The sequence below is a fragment of the Artemia sp. Qi Xiang Cuo genome, chromosome 1, assembly GCF_049724085.1.
Source record: "Artemia sp. Qi Xiang Cuo chromosome 1, ASM4972408v1, whole genome shotgun sequence".
NCBI classification, from domain to species: domain Eukaryota; kingdom Metazoa; phylum Arthropoda; class Branchiopoda; order Anostraca; family Artemiidae; genus Artemia; species Artemia sp. Qi Xiang Cuo.
The window spans coordinates 24,494,021-24,518,542 of record NC_142794.1 but is presented as its reverse complement, the minus strand read 5'-3'; the positions used below and the strand labels follow the sequence as shown (position 1 = coordinate 24,518,542).

General features: G+C 35.7%; 1 long non-coding RNA gene across 1 annotated transcript in view; it reads left to right on the top strand.

The window, feature by feature from the left end:
• The window catches only part of LOC148956139 (uncharacterized), a 90,559-nt gene extending 67,771 nt beyond the window's left edge, over positions 1 to 22,788 (top strand). Inside the window, exons 2-4 of the long non-coding RNA XR_016142363.1 lie at positions 17,409 to 17,472; positions 21,160 to 21,341; positions 22,661 to 22,788. This is a non-coding gene — a long non-coding RNA (uncharacterized LOC148956139). The remainder of the gene's footprint in view (positions 1 to 17,408; positions 17,473 to 21,159; positions 21,342 to 22,660) is intronic.
• Positions 22,789 to 24,522: the final 1,734 nt, after the last annotated feature.

Sequence of the window (24,522 nt, the reverse complement as noted above, 5' to 3'; positions counted from 1 at the left end):
GGAATTATTATGTATGAGGGGGGGGGCATTTCAATACATCGTTATTTACGCTAAAATTTGTAGTTTTGTCCCAATTCTTTAAAAACATCTCTTAAAACAAAAGGACTTTTTAATTAAAATAATAACCCTTTTCAAAAGTTCTGGAAAAGTCAAAACTTAGGGCAAAAAAAGAGGTATTGAGGCAGAAGCAACCTCCCTAGTGTAAATAATGATTTCTGTTGGTTTTACTTTTTAAATTTAATTATATTTGGAAGATACATAATAACAAGGTCAATGTTTAGCAATATAAAAATGATTTATCAGAAAAAAAAAAGATTACCCCCTCCCCCTTTTGTGAGTGAAGGTTTACCATTCTCCTAAAATATCTTTGTTAAAGTCTGTGTATTTTCTTTAGTCTGTAAAAATAACGCCAATGCATTTTTCAAAGAAGATAATCACCACAGCCCCTACCATGTCTACGTACCCGGTTGTTTTTGCCACCAAAGACTAGGGCCGTTTTTTCACTTTTCAAGGTGCTAAGATCTTACATCTTTTGTCAGAAACCGGTTAAAAGTGAAATTTTTTAACTAAAATCTTACATGTTGGGTCGTTTTTATGCAAACGTCTTTTATCATTATGCTCTGATGAGCGGTTTGAGAACAATGATGAGTGTATCATCAAAGTTCTCTTATCATTGTTGCATATGGCAGAAAGATGGCGTCTTTCATGCTTTTTGCTAACATCAGTGAGTTGTATGATCTTAGAACAGAGGTAGCTGAAAAAACGATAATCTTTGCAGAAAGATGAAAGTTCTTAGATGTAAGATCTTAGTGCTAGAAAACGCCCCTAATATTTCTGATGCGCCTAGATTTAGCAAGTGGCTTCAAACTAGATCTGATCTCTATTTAAAATTGTACATCTCTGGTACCACCGCAAGTGATGCGAAGCCTCGCGAGAGGCAAGTTTTTGGAAATAGCACTTTTACACGATTAAGACACTATTTTGCCACCCAAGTTTGCACCAATGAAACCATCTGGGTGGCTAGCTTGCATTGATCAAACATAATACTTCTATGGAAGAATTTCAATAAATATTCTGGTTTTACAAAAATTGATGTGAGAATACAATGCGCATATTACAAAAGCTACTCAATATGCCTTGGGGCTGCCATGAAAAAACCCTAATAAATTTCTATAAGACTTATATCAGATCTCAGATCGATTAAGGACTAATTGTCTATGGCTCATGCTCAAAACCATATTATGTAGTCTGGAGATCATCCAGGATACTATGATCCGTGCTATACATGGCCTTCACTCTACGGCTATCTAGCAAATGTAATATCTGTAACCAAAATTTGATCAGCTTTATATTCCTTTTATGACAAAAATTTAGTAGACCCAGGTCATCTTTAAGAGCCAAGCTACTAAAATTATTTTTCGAGGCAACTACTTTTTTAAAATACATAAACTGAATGGACTTCAATTGTCTCCTTATAGTGGTCCCCCACAATAAGAATTATGAAGGTTTCCAAATACCTAATAGGATGAAGATAGGCCGAGACAGAAAATTCAAAAAAAGCGCAAAATTTGAGGAGGCTGATTAAGAAAGAAGCTCAAAATCAGTTAATGCATTGGTGCAGCTTAAATTCGGTAAGACAGAGAGGCTAGAAATTTCCTCAAAAAATTATTTTTAGCCGAAAATATTCCAAGACAACTTGGCTCATCTTTACAAGCCAGCCGTTCAAAATGTTTACAGAAATATTTTTATGCTTAAATTTTCGTGGAGAGATTGCATAGCCAAATTGTCTTGCAAAGACAAATTGATTGTATTAGATTGCATTGTTTGGATGGAGAGGTCATCATCTTTAAGAGCCAAGCTACTACTTAGGGTGATTGTATAGGCAGATTTTCATGGTCAGGCCTCCCTCGTTAACCAGGTATGGCTTGAATGTGCAGTTTTATCGTTGGACAACTATACTGCTTCGAATTTGTGGTCTTTATCCCACAAGACCAAGGTGTAAGCTGGTACGTGAAGAGATTCCGAGGCAGAGGGTCAGGCAGTGCTTTTGGTAGCAATGTGCACCCTATATGGTGGTAAGGCTTTATTTGTAATTTTTCTAATGAATGGCTCTATTCTACAAAAGAATCACATAATGTAAAAGATTTAATTTTATTCATCTTTGAAAACAAAATGGTACTGATACAGGGTGCTTGTGAAGCGAATATTAAGCCGGATCTTGATTTAGTAATGGAGCTTTGTAAATCTATGATTGTGAATTGGAGTATTGTGTATGAGCCTGATTTGAATCCAATATAGTCTCTACTGTTCTCCTGTGATTGTGTTCAAACGACATCTGTAACTAAAATCATGGGATAACAGTCAAAAGACATTAAAGAGAATAGAAAAAAACGTAAAAATCTTGAAAAGTAGAGATTAAAGGGAAGAATAACCAACAACAACTAAAGAATAGACAAATAAAAAGATTAAGTGATGAATAATGAAAGAATAACGGATGCCTAAAATCCAAATGATACTGAGGAGAATACACCCTCTGCATTTGCAGGTAGGACAGAAATGGAATCAATGAACAAAAGGACAGTGAATCTAATTTCTTGAATGAAAATGACAATCAAAAAATAAAATGAGACTTAGTGCTTTTTATAAGGTAATTCGTGCTATAACTAATAGAAAAATGTAAGGAAACTATAAAATATCATTTTTGGACTGTTTTTTTTAGGTTTTTTTTTACGATTGATAGAAAAATTAGGAAGCTTTAAGCACAATAAATCGTGTATATGTTAGCAAAAAATAGCCATTTCAACGTAGTTCAAAGTTCCGGAAATTATGTCTTTAAGGATGACAACCCCCTCACAGCCCTCAGGTCAACGGTTGTAAGTTATGCCCTGGGGCATATAAGGTTTATATAGAAAGCGTTGTTGTAGAAATTTCAAAATGGCTCATTCGATCGGAAATTGAAAAGACAAGTACGATTTTTAACAGTCGGAAGTGATTGGAGGGTAACTAACCTCCCTCTCAAGCCCACCATTTCCCCAAACACATCCAATCTAAATTTTAAGATATAAATTTTCAGCGTAGTTGAAAGATCTGAAAATTAGGTCTTTGAGGATGACAACCCCCCCCAACCCTCAGGGCAAGGGTTGTAAGTTGTGCCCTTGGGGCATATAAGGTTTCTACTGAAAGTGTTGTCGTAGAAACTTCAAAAGGTCTCATTTGATTGGAAATTGAAAGGGCTAGTGCCTTTTTTAACAGTTGAAAGTGATTGGAGAGCGACTAACGCCTCTCTCACGCCCATCATTTCCCCAAATACATCCAATCAAAATTTTGAGATAGCCATTTTGTTTAACGTAGTTGAAAGTTCTAGAAATTAGATCTTTGAGGATGAAAACTCCCTCACAGCCCACAGGGAAAGGGTTGTAATTTTTGCCCTGGGGGCATATAAGGTATATATAGAAAGCGTTGTCGTAGAATCTCAAAAAGGGCTCATTCTATTGGAAATTGAAAGGGCTAGGGTCCTTTTTAATACTCGAAAGTGATTGGAAGGCTTGACATTTTTATAGTAAAGACTGATGTGGGTACCATGTATTATTATTATTTTTTTCTTTTATTTTTTGGTTTAGACCAGGGCACTTCGTATCGAAGGAGTTGTCTTAGGAACTTCGAAAAGAACTGATTCGATTGAAAATAGAAAGGGCTAATGCCCCTTTTAAAAGTCGAATGTGATTGGAGGGCCACCCTTATGCCTCCCCAAGGTCAGAACAAAATTTGCACTTACTGAAAAAAATACAAATGAATGTGCATTGTCAGTTTAATATAAATATATCGATATTTAGTAATCAGAATGCTAATATTATTTGATTTATTAAAGCTATAAAAGTAAAAAAATTTGTATTTTTTCAGTAAAGTACAAATTATGTTCTGGCCTTGGGAAGGCATAGGGGTTTTGAGCACTACTCATGTTAATTTCTGCTCGTTTTGAGTTTGACTTGGTTATTTATTGCAATTTCTGCTCGCTTTACAACAACTCTGACGTAAATAATAGAAATAGCATAAAATCGTCAACAATATTGATACCTGGTGTGTTTAGAAAACTCATTTCAGGATCTGTTTCTCCCCCACTAGGCGTGGAATATCCCGAGGGAGTGTCCTCATCAATCAACTTAATAGGAGCATAGATTTGCATGCTTCGGAAACCTGGAACGATAAGAGGCGGTTTTGAAATTTTCTTACAAAATTACCGAAAACAAGAGTAAGGCTAACGCTCTATAGGCTTTCGAAACGTCAGGGTATCATTTTTGATTCAATGAAAACATTTATTTCGAGCGGAATTCTAATATGCAAAATAAACAAAAATACAACAAAAATAATCGTGTTAACCAGGATTACTGCCGGAAATTAACGAAAGCAGTGTGATTGTTTTAAGGGGGTGACTAACGGTTTCATATTCAGTGCATTTTGGCTAGAAGTTAAGAAAGGATAAGTCTTCATTAGTACAGGACTTGCAGGAGCTGAAAAAAATAAAGCCCGAATTCTTGTTAAAACTATATTAGCTATATTAAAATAACTATCAATATAACTAACCAAACAAAACGAATAACTATATTAAAATAAAGAATGCTTAAAGGGGAATACCATCTGGTCAGAAGACAATATGCGCACGCAACTAATACTACTATTACTGCTACATTTAATACTACTACTACTACTACTACTATTTCTATTATAACTACTTTTAAGGCTAAGAGCATTGAGATTAAAACTTCAAGAGAATATATCAAAAGGACATATTAGCAATTTCATAGCAATGAATAGTTGTAATGGGTTGAAACTTCCAGGATTTGACGAGAGGGATGTAGCAGGACTGCTAGTAGGACTGCTGCTATTTCAATTAATATTACTAGTAGTAATACCAATACTACTCTGACTACGATTACAACTATGCCTAAGGGTATAAACAGAAAAAATTCAAAGATTTTCTTAAAGGGGGGGGGGGGCCGGATGAACTTAATCACAACACGCCGACTGAATGCAGGTTGTCAAGAGGGCATACACACAAAATCTTAGGAACAATTGAATGTGCGAATTTGAAACTAACACAAACGTCAAGGACTTTTAGGGGAATCGGGATTCGTTTTACAACCAAATCTTTTCAATTTTTAAATAGCCTGTAGAGCAGCTTCTGAGGGATAGACTTTTACTTTACCCTTCTTTGCACAGGAGAAAAAAGGAAAGCGTTTTAATTCGTTTGTTTCCTTTCCTTTCTCAAAAAATATAAACCCGTGCTTATATTTCTTTGGATTTCGAAGATTTTGCGGGAATTAAATGGGCATTAAATTGTAAAAATATTGTTTTAAAAAATAAAGTTGTGAGACGGAGACAAACTTTAGCGTAAAGAGCGAGGCGTTGAGGAGGGGACAGCCCCTTTCATATACGGAATAATTTCTGTTCGTTTTAAGTTTTAACGTCGTTCCTTACTTTCAGTTAAAAAAAACTTTGTTTTTTAACTTACGTAACGAACTTCTATATTCATATATTTTTAATACGTATATTAGAGGGTTCGCCCCCTAGTCAATACCTTGCTCTTTAAGCTAAACTTTGAATTTTGTTATAGTTCTTTAAAAATGACCCCTTAATCACAAGTGCCGTTAATTAGAATAAATAACTCTTATGAAAGTACTAAATAGTCTTTGGCTTAAAGAGCGAGGTATTGACTAGGAGGTGAACCCAATCATATACGTAATGTTTTCTGTCGTTTTAATTTTTGATGGTGCTCCTTACTTTCAAGGAGAGAGAAAACTTTTAATTTTCGTTCAAATGAGCCCTCCTGCAATATTCTTGAACCACTGGGTTGATACGATCACCCCTGGGGAAAAGAAAAAGCAAATAAACAAACAAATTCCGATAATTCTGAGCTAGTGAATTTCCACCATTCAGGCTGGTGGACTGAAACTCCAGTACTGAGCTAGTGAATTTCAACCATTCACGCTGGTGGACTGACCCCAATACTGAGCTAGTAGATTTCGACCATTCAGGTTGGTGGACTAAGACCCCACTTCTGAGCTAGTGAATTTTCACCATTCAGGCTGGTCGACTGGGACCCCAATTCTGAGCTAGTGGATTTCAACAATTCAGGCTGGTGGACTTAGACCCCACTTCTGAGCTAGTGGATTTCAACCATTCTGGCTGGTGGACTAAGACCCCACTTCTTAGCTAATGGATTTCAACCATTCTAGCGCTTTGACTTTTCATTTCCAATTAAATTAAAAAATATGGATTTTCAACTAGAAATAAGGAGCATCGTTAAAAACTAAGAATGGTGGAAACTATACCGTATAGGAGGTGACCAACACCTAACAAAATATCTTTCTCCTTGTGGTCGAGTTTGACTTTTCATTCCCAATTAAATAACAAAATAAGCATTTTCAACTAAAAATAAGCAGCATCATAAAAAAACTAAGACGAATGGAAATTATCTTCGATTCTGAGCATTTTTGTTTTTCCCTCCAAAATTGGCACCCCCCCCCTCCCCTGCCCTCAGAAATGGGGGAAGGACGGGCCACTGAGCCTTCCCCTTGTGGTAGATCCCATTTATTTTTGATTCTGATTATTTTTTATTTCCCCTCCGAAATTGACCCCCCCCTCCCCTGCGCACAGAAAAGGGGGAAGGCAGGGCCTCTGAGCCATGCCCGTGAGGCCGATCCCAATTATTTTCGATTCTGTGTATTTTTGGTTTTCCCTCGAAAACTGAACCCCCCTCCCCAGCTCTCAGAAATGGGGGGACGAAGGGCCGCTGAGCCTTCGCCTTGAGGCAGATCCCATTTATTTTCGATTCTGAGCATTTTTGGTTTTCCCTCCAATATTAACCCCCCCTCCCCTGCCCGCAGAAATGGGGGCACGAAGAGCATCTGAGCCTTGCCCTTAAGGCAGATCCCCTTTATTTTCGATTCTGAGTATTTTTGGTTTTCCGTCTAAAATTGACCCCCCTCCCCTGCCCTCAGAAATGGGTGAATGATGGGCCTCTGAGCCTTCCCCTTGAGGCAGATCCCGATTTTTATTGATTCTGAGTATTTTTGGTTTTCCTTCTAAAATCGACCCCCCTCCTCCCCTGCTCACAGAAAAGGGGGACCGCAGGGCAGCTGAGCCGTGCCCTTGTGGCAGATCCCATTTATTTTCGATGATGAGTATTTTTGGTTTTACCTCCAAAATTGACCCCCCCTCCCCTGCCCTCAGAAATGGGGGAACGAAGGGAACGTTAAACTATTTTAAATTGACAACACTGTCCAAACATCACATATGTATTATACAGTACACAATCACCCCATCTCCCCCAAAAACACTTTTCAGTCATTTCTTGTTAAATTTTTTTATTTCTAAACTATTTGAAATTGACAACACATTGAAGTATTTACAAATGCTAAACCCTTTTCTTTTTTTCTCCACCTTAATAGGATCAAATTCGCGAATCCTACACTTCAATTCGCAAATCTCATTACCCCTTTTTAAATGTACCAGTTTTTTAAGAAAAATGTGCACGTGACCTCACGATGTACATTCATTGTGCAATTCTTATCAAAAACAGAAAAAAAACCTGTTTGACCACATTATATTATTACGACCATACTCTCAAAACATGTTTGACCACATTATACACTGCCAAATAACCGGTCTGATAATCTGCCATGGAAAGCTGCCATGGAACGTAGAATAACGTGGAGATTGCTATATGTCTAAGCAAATTCCATAGATACACCTTACTAACTCCCCATTACAGGGTGGTAATCCCTAGAATGGAAACACTGCTGGTCGCTTATATTTAATAAAACTAGGAAATAGATACGTGGATATAAGACAGGAACTGCCATACTCTAACCTGTCAATTATAAAACTATGTAATCTATCACGGAAGAGGAATTCCTGCAAATACGCTAAGTTTACAATATTGAAATAAGTCATCTAGGAAATTGACAAATGACCGAACCTAGCAATTTATCTCTGTATCTAACACGGAAAAGCTTGTGTTTGATAATACTGTATCTAAGTCAATAATCCTTTTTTGCCGTATATACCCAACAATTTATATAAATCTTTTTTTTGTGTTCCTGTTGTAGCAGAGTGGATTGACTGTCTGCTTGACAATACAGGGCTTAGGGATCTATCTCTGCCACGGTGGTTTGGGCAACAGGCTTGTTCCTTATCCCCATGTAAAAAATACCCCGCAACTGAAACGGTTCGACGTCCTTTGTGCCAGTATTGGTTCTGGAGAATCTTCTATCTTATGGTTTTAGTAATATTCTATAATAGTCGTTCAAGATCAGACTGTATTTAGTACAAATAGAAGTTCAGAGTGATCGTAGTATATACCCCCCCCCACGGAAATACCCTCCCCAGTAAATACCCCCTCCCCCGCCAGAAAACAGTCCCGTGGAAAATAAGGCTTTCCAAATTTGAGAATTTTATAAGAGTTTTATTTTTTTAATTTCCGTAGTGGGAAGGAATTTTGATACTTGTGTATCATGCACCACTCACTCAAGTTTACGCTGTGTAAAATTCGAGAACACGCTGGTTTTTACGCTAGATTTTTCGTTACCTTAGAAATAAATTTAGGCTATAGATTTGCACATTAGGGGGGGGGATATAGCGGGTCTGAATGCAAAATGTATTTGGTACAATTATTCTGCATATTAGATATAAAGATAGAGAGGTGTACTGGAATTTTTTTTTTTTTACTTAACAACATTTCCAGATACCTCGCTATTCTTCTGTAATTTTTAGTGGCCATACGCCAAACTCTGTGGAAGATCCTACTGCATTACGGAAACCCTGAAAAGATAGTTTCACTGATTGTTGCGTCTTATGAAGATGGCGAGTGCTGTGTAAAGACACCAGATGGCTAAACTCGTTTCTTCCGCATTATGTCAGGAGTTAAGCAAGGTTGTGTTCTTGTCACCGCTACTTTTCGTAATTGTCATTGATTACATACTGCGAAGTACAAGCACAGACGGAATCCAGCTGAATCCAGAAACACGCCTCAGTGATGTAGACTTCGCTGATGACATCGCCGTCCTAGAATCATGCAAGCTAAGACTCCAAGAACTCCTTGACAAAGTGAGGGAGAGAGGTGTCCATGTCGGCCTGAAAATAAAAATGAGATAACAAAATGCATGGCTACCACAGATTCAGCCCTGAGCATCATTTGCGGATACCAACACATAGAGCAAGTTGTCCATTTCAAATACTTGGGAAGCATAATAGAAAGTACCAGATCGACCACAAAAGAAGTGCTCAGAAGAATCGGCCAAGCCAATGGGGCCTTCAATAGATTACGGAAATTATGGCGGTACCAAAGCTTCTCTATACGGCTAAAGTTACGACTCTTCAATAGCAATGTTATGCCAGTGCTGCTTTACGCTGCTGAAACCTGGCACCTGAACCAGGAACAAGTTAGAAGAATATTTGCTTTCGAAAAAATATGTCTCAGAAGAATTCTCAACATCCGTTGGCAGCAGAGAATAACAAACCGATCCATCCGTGGCAAGACTGGCCAGCCTCTTGTGACATATATCATAAGAGTCCGCCGATGGAGATACCTTGGCCATGTACTACGTATGGACAATCTCCGACTACCAAATGCAGCGCTCCATTGGCAGCAATCGGGTCCATACCGCAGGGGCAGACCCAGAAACACCCTGCGTCGAACGTACCAGACAGATCTCCGTAACCTGCACACATCAATCCAACCTCAGTGGGAGGACAGACATATTTGCAGCAGCAAACCGGCGGGAAGATTGGCGGCTCCTTCTTGATGCCCTGGGTGCCTCTGGAGGCACAGGCGGTTCTAAGGGTAAGGTAATACACCTAGAAATAATTGTTTTATGACTTCATACTTTCCAAATAATTTTCCCCCCCCCCCTAATGTGCAAATATATAGCCCAAATTATATATTTGCCATATGTCTTGTCTCACGCTAAGCTGAAAAAAACTAACGAAAAAACCAGTTTGTTCACAAGTTTTACACAGCGTAAACTTGAGTGAGTGGTGCATGATACACAAGTACCAAAATTCCTTCCCCCAACAGAAATTAAAAACAATAAAACTCAAATAAAATTCAAAAATTTGGAAAGCCTCATTTTCCACAGGGGGGTATTTTCCGCGGGGGGGGGATTTTCCGAGGGGTATTTTCCGGGGGGATGTTTTGCGAGGGAGCATCTTCCACGGGGGGTATTTTCCGGGGGGTAATCACCGGGGGTGGTAAACGCCTAGAACCCTCTAGCCCATCCCCTAGATCCAGCCCCGGTTAAAACATGATATTATGTTTTTAGTTTTATGTCTGTACTTGTAGCCTACATTACAGTGCTAAGGTATAGTGCACTACTTTACTATTACTACCAATATTCGTCGTAGCATCAAGTCCCCTGACGTAAAACAAGCACGCACGCACCTTTCCCACCCTGGTTTGATTTCGTTTTCACTCTTTACATCCTCCAACGAAATTTGAAATTGCTTTAGATTCTTCTTATGACCTCTATCCCTACTTGAGGACGCCCTGGTAATGACCGAAAACCAATATTTTGATTTAAAAAAATTAATTAATGACTAATTAACACTAATAGTTTGTTTGCTTACCCTTGGTACTATTATGCGAATATCACGCTAACTTATGGGCCATGTGATTGACAAAAATTTTTAAAAAATACCGAAAAATCGTATCAGTGTATTACCATTGCTTGTTTCCTCCCCTATGCGGAAGCTAGGATGCCATCTATCCCTATTTGTACCGGTTTGGGCATCAAAGTCTTCTAACAAAATGAAGTATTTCTACCTGTTTATTATTTTTCGGTACTTGCGCGAATAGTAATTCGGAAGTAATTCGGAAAAATACTGAATATATGTAGAGGTTACTTCAAATGCGTATGGAATTGAAGACGTGTTAGGATGCTAGCAAAATATTGCTAGCAATTAAACCGCAAGAAATGCATCTTAAAGTTACATTAATTTATTTTTCAGCTGGAATAACAAATTGACAAACATTTAATATTTAAATTTGAATATTTAGCAAGCCAATGATTTTGAATAGCCAAAAAAGCAAAAAAAAGGAAGAAACGCTAACTACCATATCTATTACAAAATTCTAAATGAGATTGATTTGAATTATTCCTGACTAAAAAAAGGCCACTGATACCGAATAAATAACAGTAAGATGAAGCTAAATAATTCTGCCCCCGGAAAAACTGAAGTATTTAGGGTTGTTCATTGTTATTTTGTCACCATTTTGAGTCTTTGTGTTTACCAATCTGTCAAAGTCTTTTTTTTTTACCAATCTTGGTTAAAATGTTCGAAGGGACATCTTATTTTCGGTAAATTGATGCCAATTAGTTGATTGTCCATTCTAAATAATCTATGGGGAAAAATGCATTCTATATCGTAATGTTAGTCGAATTGTGAAAATCCATGTTTATACATAAAATTAGTAAAATAATTGTACTTGCATTTCAAAGTGTTGCTTTTAGATAAAATATTAGTAGTTTAAGCCCTATTTTAGACTAAGCGTCAATAAGTTGAACTCTGGGACATAGGTAAAATTTAAGGAGCCCCACAGAGCCCCTGATGTCTCCAGATTCCTACAGTTCATCTTACAAGTTATTTCTTACCGTATTATTTATCGATTTTTATGTTTCTGTAGAATTATGCCTTATCTCCCCCCCCACTTCCTTTTAGAAATGTAAGACCTCTTTGTAATAAATTTTTGCGCACGTGTTTGGTCTTATAAATAGTATTTTCTGGTTATTTCCCAATAGGATCATTGAACTGAAAAATTTAAATGGTGATCTTGTTACTTGTAAAAAACTGACCCAAATATTGACCAAAATAGTTATGGCGACTATACAAACTTTGAAAAGTTTGTTAGGCTTTCTGAAGAAAAGGTCCGAATAATAACAATATTAATTTAACAACCTAACAATAAATAGCAATGAAAAGGGACTTCACAGTGGATCTATTTCAGAATTAACAAATCAGCTATGGTTAAAATCTGGTTTTTCTGGTCTATGGAAATCTCTGGTCTTACGTTCAATTCCTACACCAAACAAAAACCTTTGATGACGGATTATAAGGGTTCCCTGAATCAAAACATGTTTCGCCTAAGCGGCTTGGAGAATGTGTTGAGGAAAGGTCACGAAGAAAAAAAATCTCGAAGAAAATATCTTGAAGAAAAAAAACATCAAGAAGAAAAAACGTCTCAAAGCAAAAATACCCCCTAAAGTATTACGTAGCAACCAGGTGTACATAATAAATAAATAATCAATAATACCTGCGTCTTGAAAAACTCTGCCAAATATCCAGTAGCTTAAAAAAAGGTGCCGGCACTGGGTTTCGAAGGGATAGGAATCCCGTGAGGGGCCTTATTAGGTAACTAATAATAGATCAATATTTGCATATAGATCTGCTCTGGTCTAAAGTTTGAGCAGTTTTGCCAGCAGCTTTGTCTAAAGGTGGTCACCTAAAAGTGAAAATGGACAGATAACTCCATTTTTCTAGCAAAAATGCGCCGAATGAACGATTTTCTCCCCCAAAACATGTGCAGATTCGAAAAATTCAATGCGCATCGCCTTAAAAAATTGCCAATGGCAAAAATGCGCCCAATCAGCCCACTCTGAGGCCGAGTTGTACAAGACGTCTCCATTAAGTTTAACAAGAGATTGATGAAGAGAGGATGGAAGCAAAAATGTGCTTTCTTTAAACGAATCCAGCCTGAAATCTCAGGCTCGCGTGTATGTATGGGTTCCATTCAGCTCTCATCCTTGTGTAAATTGGCTCTTACTCTAACTAATGACGAATAGAGATGGCTTAATATAACACTATCATGTGCCTGTATTATTCTTCGATCTTTGGGTAAATATTATCAACAAAATTAAATCGGAAAATTTTGAATGTGTGTAGAGGTATCTTCAAATGCGCATAGAATTGAAGACACGTTAGGTTGCTAGCAAAATATTTACAGGGACATATTATTTTCGGAAAATTGCCTCCAATTAGTTGATTGTCCATTCTGAATAATGTAGGGGGAAAATATCTTTTTTATATCGTTATTTTAGTGGAATTTGGAAAATCCATATTTTATACAAAATATCAATAAAATTATTGTACTTGCATTTTAATTTTTTTTTTCTAAATAGATTTATAGTAGTAAAATAAATTTATACTATTTATAAATTTATACTAATTTATAATAGTTATACTACGTAAATTTATAGTAACTAAATAAATTTATAGATTGACGCTTAGTCTTTTAGACTAAGCGTCAATCTATCGCTGCCACTTCAAGTGGCTGATGTATCTGCTACGGTCCACTCTTCGATTTTTAGCCTTTCAATTTGTTTATAAGTTATAACTCTAGCACACAGGCAAACTTTAAGGAGCCTCACAGGGCCCCTAAAATCTCCAGATTATTAAGATTCACCTACAAGTTATTTATTGTCGTATAGTTTATCGATTGTAATGGTTCTTTGGATCAGAGCCTTGTCTCCTCCTCCCCCCCTCCCTTAATAGGACCTTTATAGAAATATAGGACCTTTTTGCAATAAATTTTTGCGTACATTTTAGTCTTACACATAGTATCTTATGGCATTTCCTAAGAGCATTAGCGTACTGAAAAATTAAAATGGTTATGTTGTTATCTGTAAGAAGACTGACCCAAATCATTGGTAAAGCATACCAAATCAGGGTAAAGCATTACATATATTAAATACGTTTAATACGTATATTAAGGTTAATCTACTTAAATTCTTAACATTGAAGACACAGACCAGGCGAATTTGAAACACGCCCATTTACAAACCGCTCACTAATAGATTCACCCCTTAGGGGGGTTTATTCCTTGATTGTATTATGAGTGTTGACTAAATGCTTGATCGGGAGATATTGCGAGTAAGCTGTATGACTCTAAGTGGCCCTCAAATATTGAACAAGCCCCTGGTAATTTTTTTAGGAGGGGGGGGCTTTAGTTATTAGCATGATTGTGCACGGCCTCATTTGAATTCATCACTGTAGCAACAAAAGAACATGCATTGCACCGATCTATTACCCATGGTCACTAGCGTGACTATTGCTTCCTCCCCCCTAGGAGCCAATATATAGCCCTAAGTTCTATACAAAGTTACTGATATTCTTTTTCAAAATACATTTTTTGCGCTATGAAGCCAAAGATGATGAGAAAGGTGCCAAAACATCATGCCAGCCAACAAAGGAAGTAACAGTTTTATATAGAAATTAAATTTAAAAAAAAGTTTTTTCAACTGAAAGTAAGGAGCAGCATTAAAACTCGAAACGAAAGGAAATTATTGCGTATATGATCGGGGTTGCTATTCTTTTAAACCTCGCTCTTCACGCTAGTTTTTTAGAACTTTAAAAAAAAAGCTTCTTATTGTTCTAATTAAACGAACAGTGTTTCGGGAGTCGTTCTTAAAGAATTGGGACATAGTTCAACCTTTAGTGTAAAGAGTGAGGTGTTGAGGAGGAGTAACTCTCCTCATATGCGTAATAATGTCTGTTCGTTTTAAGTTTTAACGTTGCTCCTTACATTCAGTGGAAAAAACTTGTTTTTTACTTAATTTCTGATCGTTTTTTAAGTAAAGCCAGGAAATCTGGCAACATCTCCACGGATAAATCCCTCTTGCTCACAGATTTATTCTCTAGATAGTTCAATCCTGGTGAAAATTTACTTCAGGCAAGTACGCTTAACATCTCCACGCGTAAAATTGAGTCGGCAATAAGAAAGCAATAACTAAGAAGAATTTTCGTGTAGGAATTCTGGCAAATTCCCCTAGTTTAAAATTTCTCCTGAAGAATATATCACATGGAAACTACGCTCCCCATGGAAAATTATACCCGTGGAGAATCCCACCAGCAGACCCCCTCCCCTGAAAAATATATGCAAACTTCCCAATAACAAATACTCTACGTGAATAATGGGCAAATTTCGTAACGTAAAGACCTTTCCCCACGGGCTGTGGGGGGCCAAGATATCTCCAAAGGCATAGTTATTTGGCCTTTCAACAGTGGCGTCGTTTGGGGGTTGCAACTGGGGCAGTTGCCCCCCAATAAATTGAAAAATGCTATTATATAGCCCATGCCCCTTGACTCTCTGGATACGGAACTTGTTTGCACCCTTAATAATAACGCTGGAGCTACGCCCCTGCCTTTCAACTAAGCTGAAGAAAATGGCTATCTTAAAATTTTGTTTGGACCGTTTTACGATAAAAGGGGCATGTAAGGGGACCTAGTTCCCCTCCAATTTTTTGGTTACTTAAAAAGGGCACTAGAACTCTTAATTTCCATTTTAATGAGCCCTCTCAAGATCTTCTAAGACCAATGAGTCGATACGATCACCCCCGGGTAAGACTAAGCTTAATGAAACTTACATATTTAAAATAAGCATAAAAATTCAACTTCTGATATATCTACTGGTATCAAAACTCTGTTTTTTATAGTTTTGGTTACTATTGATCCGGGTCGCTCCTTACTTAAAGTTCGTTACCGTTCGTTATTTGAGGGCAACTAACCCCCCTCTCACGCCCACCTTTTCCCCAAACACATCCAATCAAAATTTTGAGACAGCCATGTTATTAAACGGAGTTTTAAGTTCTGGAACGTCGGTCTTTGAGGATGACAACTCGTCCACAGCTCTCATGGCACGAGTTGTAAAAGGAGAGTGTGAATCCTTCCAAGTATTTTTTATGGAAGAAATGCTTGTATAAACTTTGGAGATGTCTCATTTCACTTTCACTTATAATTATCCAATTATTCGGTTAAAAGACATACTCTGATATAGATGTAAAATTGCTTAGGCACACAAAATCCTATTAAGGTCAAGTCCAAACACTAGTGATTCATTTGTGTCAGCAAAGGAAATGATGTAAACCCCTTAGTGGAGCTATTTTTTCACTCCCGTCAGTGTTGTCCCTTGCTGTCCAGACTTTTTATAATTTTAAAAAAGCCTAATTAGGTTTAAATTGCAATTTCTATACTCTTTTTTGTAATTAAATAATCATCGTACATAAAGCACCCCCCCCCATTCCCTAATAACTTGAATTTTTTTGTAATAAAAATAGAACAAAAATTAATTAAAAAATACTTTCCTAAAAATAAGTTTTTCAAATAAAATTAATGGCAATTATAAAATTAAGATCAGGATATAAAAATACATTCTTAATTTAAATAAAAACACGACAATAAATTACTATTAAATACTTATTTAAACCCAACACTACCACAAATTGAATAAACAATAATAGCAAAAAAAAACATATAATACTTACTAATATAAATTATTAAATAGATATGAAAGAAAATAAGGCTTTTATTTAATATGAAAACCAATCTTAACACTAAAACAAATATTTTGATATTAAATTATAAATGAAAATTACAACTAAAATACATTAAATAAAACTAAGTTTGAAAAAACATACAATATATATATTAATTTAAATTAATAAATAATTATTAAAACTAATGAAACTTAAATTGAATATGTAAATCAAGTTTGAATCGAATTAAAAAAACTACACAAAAGAGTTTGGGTATCATCTCGCTGCAAAACCCTAAACATAATGTGTCATTGGTGTATTACTGACAACGAATTATATTACAAATGTTTCTCTTTGTACTTATTATTGAAAACAAATATTAAAATTACAGTAAAATATTGAACTGATGAGCTTTTAGCAATTAATATCATTATGCATCAAATACTCAGTTTAATTTATTAGTTCTTTTCAAGACCGTCATCAGTAGTAAAACTAAAGGTCGTTTTTTAAATTAATCCGGTCCTGATTAAAGACCATATTTTATATAAACAACCACTGGCAATATAATCGTTTTAAAAACTGGAATTAATATTCATACTGGCGTGTTAAGGAGCTTTGTTTCTTACTAATTTTTCTATAGTTTCTTATATTTGAACTCTAATAACGCACTCACAGGACTTGTTCTCGCCTTTTAGACCCCTTTTAATATCCTCAAAATGTATAAAATAAGAATAAATATAAGATCGGGTTTATATTTTTTTGAGAAATGACAGGAAACAAACAAAATAAAACTCTTTCATTTTTCTGACTGTGCAAAGAAGGGTAAAGGAAAAGTCTATCCCTCAGCAGCTGCTCTACAGGGTATTTAAAAATTGAGAAGATCGGGTTGTTAAACAAATCCCGATTCCCCTTGACGTCCCGAAGTCCTTGACGTTTAGAATGCTTGACACTGGAAACTCTTGAACTTCTTGACCATCTTAGCGTTCAAAGTTTCATTCTATAATTTATTCTTTAGTTTTTATATTTTTTCACTATTCCATTTTTCACTTTTCCGTTTTTTACATATTTTCAAGATAAACTTCTTTATAAAGTTTTTCTTTGCAGAATCTACACGCTGTATATGATCGCAGTCAGGCTATGGTGATAAAGAGCAATAAAAAAATAAAAGGTAATTACTCAAACAGCTTGTATTGTAACTTTATATAATCATCTACACACACACACACATATATATATATGTATTATCTTCCAAGCTGTAGTAATTAGCATATATGTAAAAAATGATATCAGAAAGCTGAATGACCAAATTTATCCAAATTTAAAATGTAGGCTTTGAAGCGAAGACAGCTTTTTTAATTTGTTTCTATTATTTGGTTGAATATTAGCCAAAACATCTGGATTTTTATTATATCTTTCAAGTAATTTACTTGTTTTTGACTTTCGTAGATTTTTTTTTCATTTTGATGGAATGGCAGATTTACGTCTATGTGGCAGACTTACGACTGCCATGTTCCTTCCATCACGACTGCCATACGACTTACATTACGACTGCCCTATCCATTCCATCAAAGAGTTGCATCTGTGATGGACTGGCACAATAGAGACTTGCGTCTCAAGCAGTGTTCCGTAACCATTTACGTAAACGCTTGCGGGTCATTTACTTCATAGGACAGTCTAGACTAATGATGCACTTCTCCGGATCTTTAAAGTGTGTTATTCAAAATTTTACGTGTAGGCCTACACCTAAAGGAAGCTTAAAATGCATGTTATTTTTTTCGGGTAGTCCTCATGGCATATTTTAAGTTAATTAGATATATTTCCTACATAAAACATATTTTATACAATGCATGGAGCTATTGCACTATTATCATGTATTTCTATGGCTCTTTAAATGCATCTGAATGTGACGTTATTTAGATAAAAAAAAATTCAAGATTAAGACTCTAAAGTAGTCATCCAAAGGTTGCATGTCCTGTCCATAAAAATAAAAGGGATAATAAAAGGGATCCATGATAAAAGGGAAAGGGGCGTGTGAAGACGTGATAAAAAGCAACTTTTACCGCTGGCCAAGCCATATTGAATAGGGCTGCGAAGCGTGACGTCAATTCTTGGGCTGGAAATTCAAATAACGATGAAACGTGGATGCGTAGACACGTTTTTTCGGAACTTAGGCGAATTGTTTTGGCCTAAATATTTGTCGTAGATCCTACTAATCCACCAGAACGTTTTCACGTCGAAATAATACTAGGAATATTGACAATCAATTGTTAGTTACAACTAGAAACCACGTTTCACGGTACTTTGAATTTCGCACCTTGCTTTTTACGTCATCACCGCGCAGCCCTAGGTTGTATAACTTAAAAACCGTGTTCCAGGTTTTTTTTTTTGAAATTTCGGGATTTTTTTTTAAAAGAAAAATCGGAATTTTATTTTTGAGCTGGTGGCAGCGCTGCATGTGTAATAGGAAAAAGTGACACCATCAGTGCCATCGTAGGGCTACCTAGTTTTTGCATGGATATCAACAACTTGCAGTCCTTCGTTCTTCTTCTTTAAGTACATATCAGTTGTTTTCAGTCTTGGGGGTTCTTTTCCTTGCCAAATAAAGCCGTAAATGATTTTTTCCAAGTTTTAAAAGATCGCTTTTGAAGGTGCTGAAATATTCGACAGATACCGAATAACAGGCAAGCTGTATATATTTACATATTGCGCCCTTTGGAATATGCCTCCGGCGTGCCTCCGGAGGCATGCCTCCGTGCCTCATGCCTCCAGGTGCCCCTCAAAATGCCTAGTTGTTAACTCCTCGCCCCTTCCCCTTTGGTTTTGAAAAATAAAAATTTTGGGGTATTTTCATTGAAGAATTTCTTTTTCAGGGTGGGGTTCTATTTAAAAAAAAATATGTCCTTCCGAAATATTTAAAATACAGTTTGCCCCCACCATAAATTCGCTTGTATTGATGACAATGCTTACACAAAGAATGACTGTGGTCAGGGTTGTCACTTCACGAAAATGTAGATAGAAGTTAGTGTATTTTAGAAATCAAGGGGGAGGAGCATTTTTCTTGTTGTTTTGTCAATGAAAATACGAAGAAAGGGCATTTTCCAGTGAAACTAAAAAAAAAAAATTATTTTCAAAATATAGAGGGAAATCCCCCCCCCCCTTTTTTTGGCCGCGTATTATGATACAAAGGCACCATATACATCCTTAAGGACTTGTTATGATTAACCAAAAACCATCTAAAGTCTAACCAAAACTTATGTATTTTGCTAATTTACATTTTCGATAAGAAAAATACTCTAAACTGAAAATTTTCTATAATATATATAGATAATATAAAAAATATAAAATATATAAATATATATAAAATACATAAAAGTATATAAAATTGATTTAAATTTAATTTTACGATTTTTATTCATTTTCTAAGTAAATCTGTCAAGAAGTAAATTAAACTATTTTTAGCCTCCATTGAACAAGATTTTGAGTTCTACTCCTTCTTTAGACTGTCTGCCCGTCGGTGCATATTTCCTATTCATTTTTCCTTCCTGTAAATTACAATTTTCTATCTATCGTACTTGTTGCCCAAGGAATATAGGAATTCAATTTATTATTATTTACCTCTAACTTTTATTGCCTTTCCTAACATAATTTCACACATTGGGTTGGAGGCAAGTAAAATAGGCTCTTTGAATGAGACGTAATCCTCATCTTGCAACTATTGTCTTAGGCCTTAGCCCCAGAAGTAAAAAAAAAAAAAATATTAATTTTGGTTACAGCTAAATAGGAAAGAAGACATACGTGATATTTTGCTACTAAAATAAAAAAAAGTAAAAAGAAACCTAAAAAAATACTTTTCTTTTGTGCCAAAAGGTGCAATTTTCACCGACCCCCTCGATCCCCCCCAAAAAAATTTGGTTGAATATCACAACAATCTTAGATTTGTGGTTAAGTTTGGGGGTATTGGAAGCATTATTTTCAACTAGAAAAAATATAAAAAAGTACACCGTCTTTTGTCCCGCAATAAAGGTAAAGTGACAGAATTTAAAGCCGTCCTGGCTAAGTGGTTGGTGTCGTGGGTTGGGAATCGTTTGTCCGAGGGTACGGGTTTTATTCCTGGCGTGGCCAGTTATTTAGTTTGGGATGGGGGTCAGTGGCCTGACTCTGTAAGCTCAGCCAGAGTCAACCCAGCTCTAAATGGGTACCTGGAGAACTCTGGGAATGGTAAGCAGGAAGGGTTTGCAAATACTCAAGATGGTGGGCCCCAGCCTCCCATTGCACTTCCTGGCTGAAGGACCACGAAGCAGAGATCAGCATCGCCGGTTTGAACCTTGAGGGTCTAGTGTCGTCAACAGAATTTAAAAAATATGATTTTTGATTTTCCCCTTTTTGTGAGACTAAAGACAGTTTGCAATCTATTTCAATATTAAATTTATAAATTACCATTTTAAGGAAATACGTCCTATCGGCTTATCCAATCCCCTTTCATATTCCGTATTTTGTTCTTAAGGTATTTAGAAATTTGTGCTTTTTTTCCAAGTAGTTGGAAAAAAAAAAAAAATTAGAGACGGATTTTTTTTAGATTTTGTTTCTATGTAAATACCAAAAGAAGGGTAAGTTTCGGAATCGGGGGAAGGGGGTGGCTGGGGTGAGAAATCAGGGGGTAAGGCAAATATCTCTAGTTTACCCCTCTCCTTAGAGTCCTTGTCTATGGACATCTTTGTATTTATCAATTCTGGTTCATTTGCTGAGAATTTAAGTTTATTCATCAATTATATTGAAAATTGTTAACTTTAAATGTTATTGCGTAGTTAGAATATGTTTCGATAATAAACATGGTTAATGGTAAACATCGTTGCAGATTTCTTCATTTTGAACCGGTTGATTTAAGGTCTGTCCACACTGCTGTTGCAACACTGGCTGCATCGCAACAGTATTTGTGCTCGGAATTGACAGAGTGTTGTGTTGATTACCTCGGGGAAAACCTCACCATTTCCAACGTTTTACAAGTTCTTCAACACGTTTTGCTCTACTGCCCAAGTGGTAAGTAATTTTTTATTCTAATTTTTTTGAATGTAAATATGCCATTTGTCTGTTAAAAAAATATTTAAGCGAATTTGTTAAAATATGCCTTCTTTTTAAGAACTTCATCCAGCTCTGGTATACTGAGAAAGTGCTTTATTTTGCGCGCGTTCCTTGTTTTCCGATTTTCTCTGTTTTTCCAGGAGGAGAGGGGGTCTTCCAGAACTTGTTGGTAGAAATGCATCAAGTAAACTAAGGAGCAAACTTCCTTTTTATTTTTGGACTGTTTCAATCATGGCCTTTTTAAAAAAATTCCTTTTTATGTTCTTACTTTTTTTTTCTTGGCACATTTTATGTTAATTAAATATACTTTCTGCATAAAACATAATTTATACAATGCATGGAGCTATTGCAATACTATCATGTATTTCTTTGGTCTTTAAAGGTATCTGAATTTGACATTATTTAGATAAAAAAAAATCAAGATTAAGGCTCTTAAAGTAGTCAGCCAAAGGGTGCATGTCCTGTCCATAACCCACACCCACCTAGCTACGCACACCTGTGTGGCCTCACCGTGCGGTGGGACTCTAATGGCTCAAAAAGCCCCTATTGATTTGTTTTCTCTGAAAGACGTTTCAAGAAGAGGCTGAAAGTTATGAACTTTACCCAATGTTAACACATAGTACCAGCAAAACTAGAAGTCGATTCTGATATTTGTAGCGCTTTATCTTTTAGTGTTTTTTTTACGTTTTAATATTTTTAATCAATATTTTTTTAATTTCAATTAATTTTAATTACAATAGTAAAAAAAAACGAAAAAATAACATTCAAAAAATTGATATTTTATTATTTAATTATTATAGATTACTTAAAGTTTTCAGAAAAAATGTATACCTATTTTTCATTACAAATATTGCAAATAGTTTTTATCTTGTTTTTTTTTTTGCCGTTCTAATAAAAATTGTTTGTAATATTTTTTTATAATGTATATTAGCAAACTTCCTTATTTTTCTTTCAGTAGTAAAAAAAACGTAAAAAAACGTAAAAAACAAAAAATGATATTTTATAGTTTAATTATATTTTTCTATTAGTTATGATTTCATTTTCATTCAAGAAATTAAATTCACTGTCCTTCTTTTCTTCAATGATTCAATTTATGTCACACCTGCAGCTGTAGGGAGTCTCGTCTAATCAGTCTCATTTGGGTGTTAGTACTCAGTTCGTATTTCATTATTAAGAATTTATTCCTTTTATTTGCCAATTCTTTAGTTGTTGTTGGTTATTATTTCCTTTGATCTCTACGCTTCAAGATTTTTACAGTTTTTTCTGTTATCTTTCAGGTCTTTTGACTGTTATCACATGATTTGAGTTATAGATGTTGTTTAAACACAATCACAGGAGAACAGTAGAGACTACATTGGATTCAAATCAGGCACATTCACAATACTTAAATTCACAATAACAGTTTATATTGCTACATTACTAAATGAAGATCCGGCTTAATATTCGCTTCAATCACCCTGTATCAGTACCATTTTGTTTTGAAAAATGATTTAAATTAAATCTTTTACATTGTGTGATTCTTCTCTTCTAAACTGAGCCAGTCTTTAGTAAAAGTACAAATAAAGCCACCACAGAGGGTGCGCAGTCCTTCCAAAAACACTGCCTGACCCTCTCATTGGGACTGTCTTCGCTTACCGGCTTTCATCATTTTCTTGTGAGATAAAGACCACAAATTCAAAGTAGTATAATTTTCCAAAGATAAAACTACACATTCAGGCCAGACCTGGTTAATGAGGGAGGCCTGACCATTAAAATCTGCCTTTGCAATCGCCCCAAGTAGTAGCTTGGCTCTTAAAGTTGATGACTTCTCCATCCAAACTATGCACTCTAATTAAATCAATGTGCCCTTGCGAAACAATTTGGATATGCAATCTCCCCTAGTAAATTTCAGCATAAAGAATATCTTTGTCAACCGGTTGAATGTCTGGATTTAATGATATAAATTGTAAAGCTGAGACAAGTTGTCTTAGAATATTTTTGGATGAAAATAATTTGCTAAGGACATTTTTAGACTCTGTGTCTTACAGAATTTAAGCTTTACCAACTGATTAACTGGATCAACTGATTTTGAGCTTCTTTCATAATCAGCTTACTCAAATTTCTCACTTTCTTTGAATTATCAGTTTCAGCCTTTCTTCATACTATTAGGGATTTTGAAACCATCCATAATCTTTATTGTGGGGGACCTCTATTAACCGGCTCGTTAGTTTTGATGGGTCTGACCAAATTTGATGAAACTTATATATTTTAATTCGACATAAAATGCTAATCGTTTGATGTATCTAATTACATCAAAATTCCAATTTTTAGTGTCTGTTACTATTGAGTATGTTCGGTTCAGAATTACAGTTCGTAACCCAAAACTGGGTGAGTATGACAAGTTTTTTCAGCTTGAAGCTCAAAAGTATCAGTAAGAAACTGAATTGTCAATGGCTCAACAGCGTGGCAGACTTACCCATACCACTTCATATGTAGTTTTTTCTGTAAAGTTTTCTGAATTTCATTTATAGTATTGGATGTAGAAAAGGAATTACCGAATACATAATATTCATGCGAGTCAATATAATATGCATGGTCATTCAGTTTTTGGATATTTGAATTAATCAAGGGTGGCCAATTATCTTCCGAGGTAACCTGACTCTTCAGGTATCTGGTGAAAGCTATTTATTCGGTTGTAAAGACGAGAAGAAGGCATCCTGCTAAAGCAATTATTCTCTCAGTTTTAGCTTATAAAAAAGCTTATGAAATAAAAAATATAAAAATATTTTTATTATGCTTAAATACTAATTTTTAAAACTTAAAAAAATAAATTTTAACATACATATATAAAGATATATAAAAAATCTTGTTGAAAAACGACACCTATCCCCCAAAGTCATCAGATCGTGGGATTGGGACAGCCATTTTGTTCATGCAGTTGAACAGTCAAATTATTCTGCCTGTGAGCATAAAAATACCCACACATTCTGTTGTGAACAGTATGTAAGTTATAAAATCTGCCCATTCTTCCAGTTTAGCAAGTGGTCTTGGACCGGGCACAAAACCTTGTCGGAGGGGGGGGGTTGAGGGGTTTACGTTGGAAATGTGAGGGCTCAAGGAGGAAAGGGACTACATGAGCAGGCAAGGATACAGAGGGTGA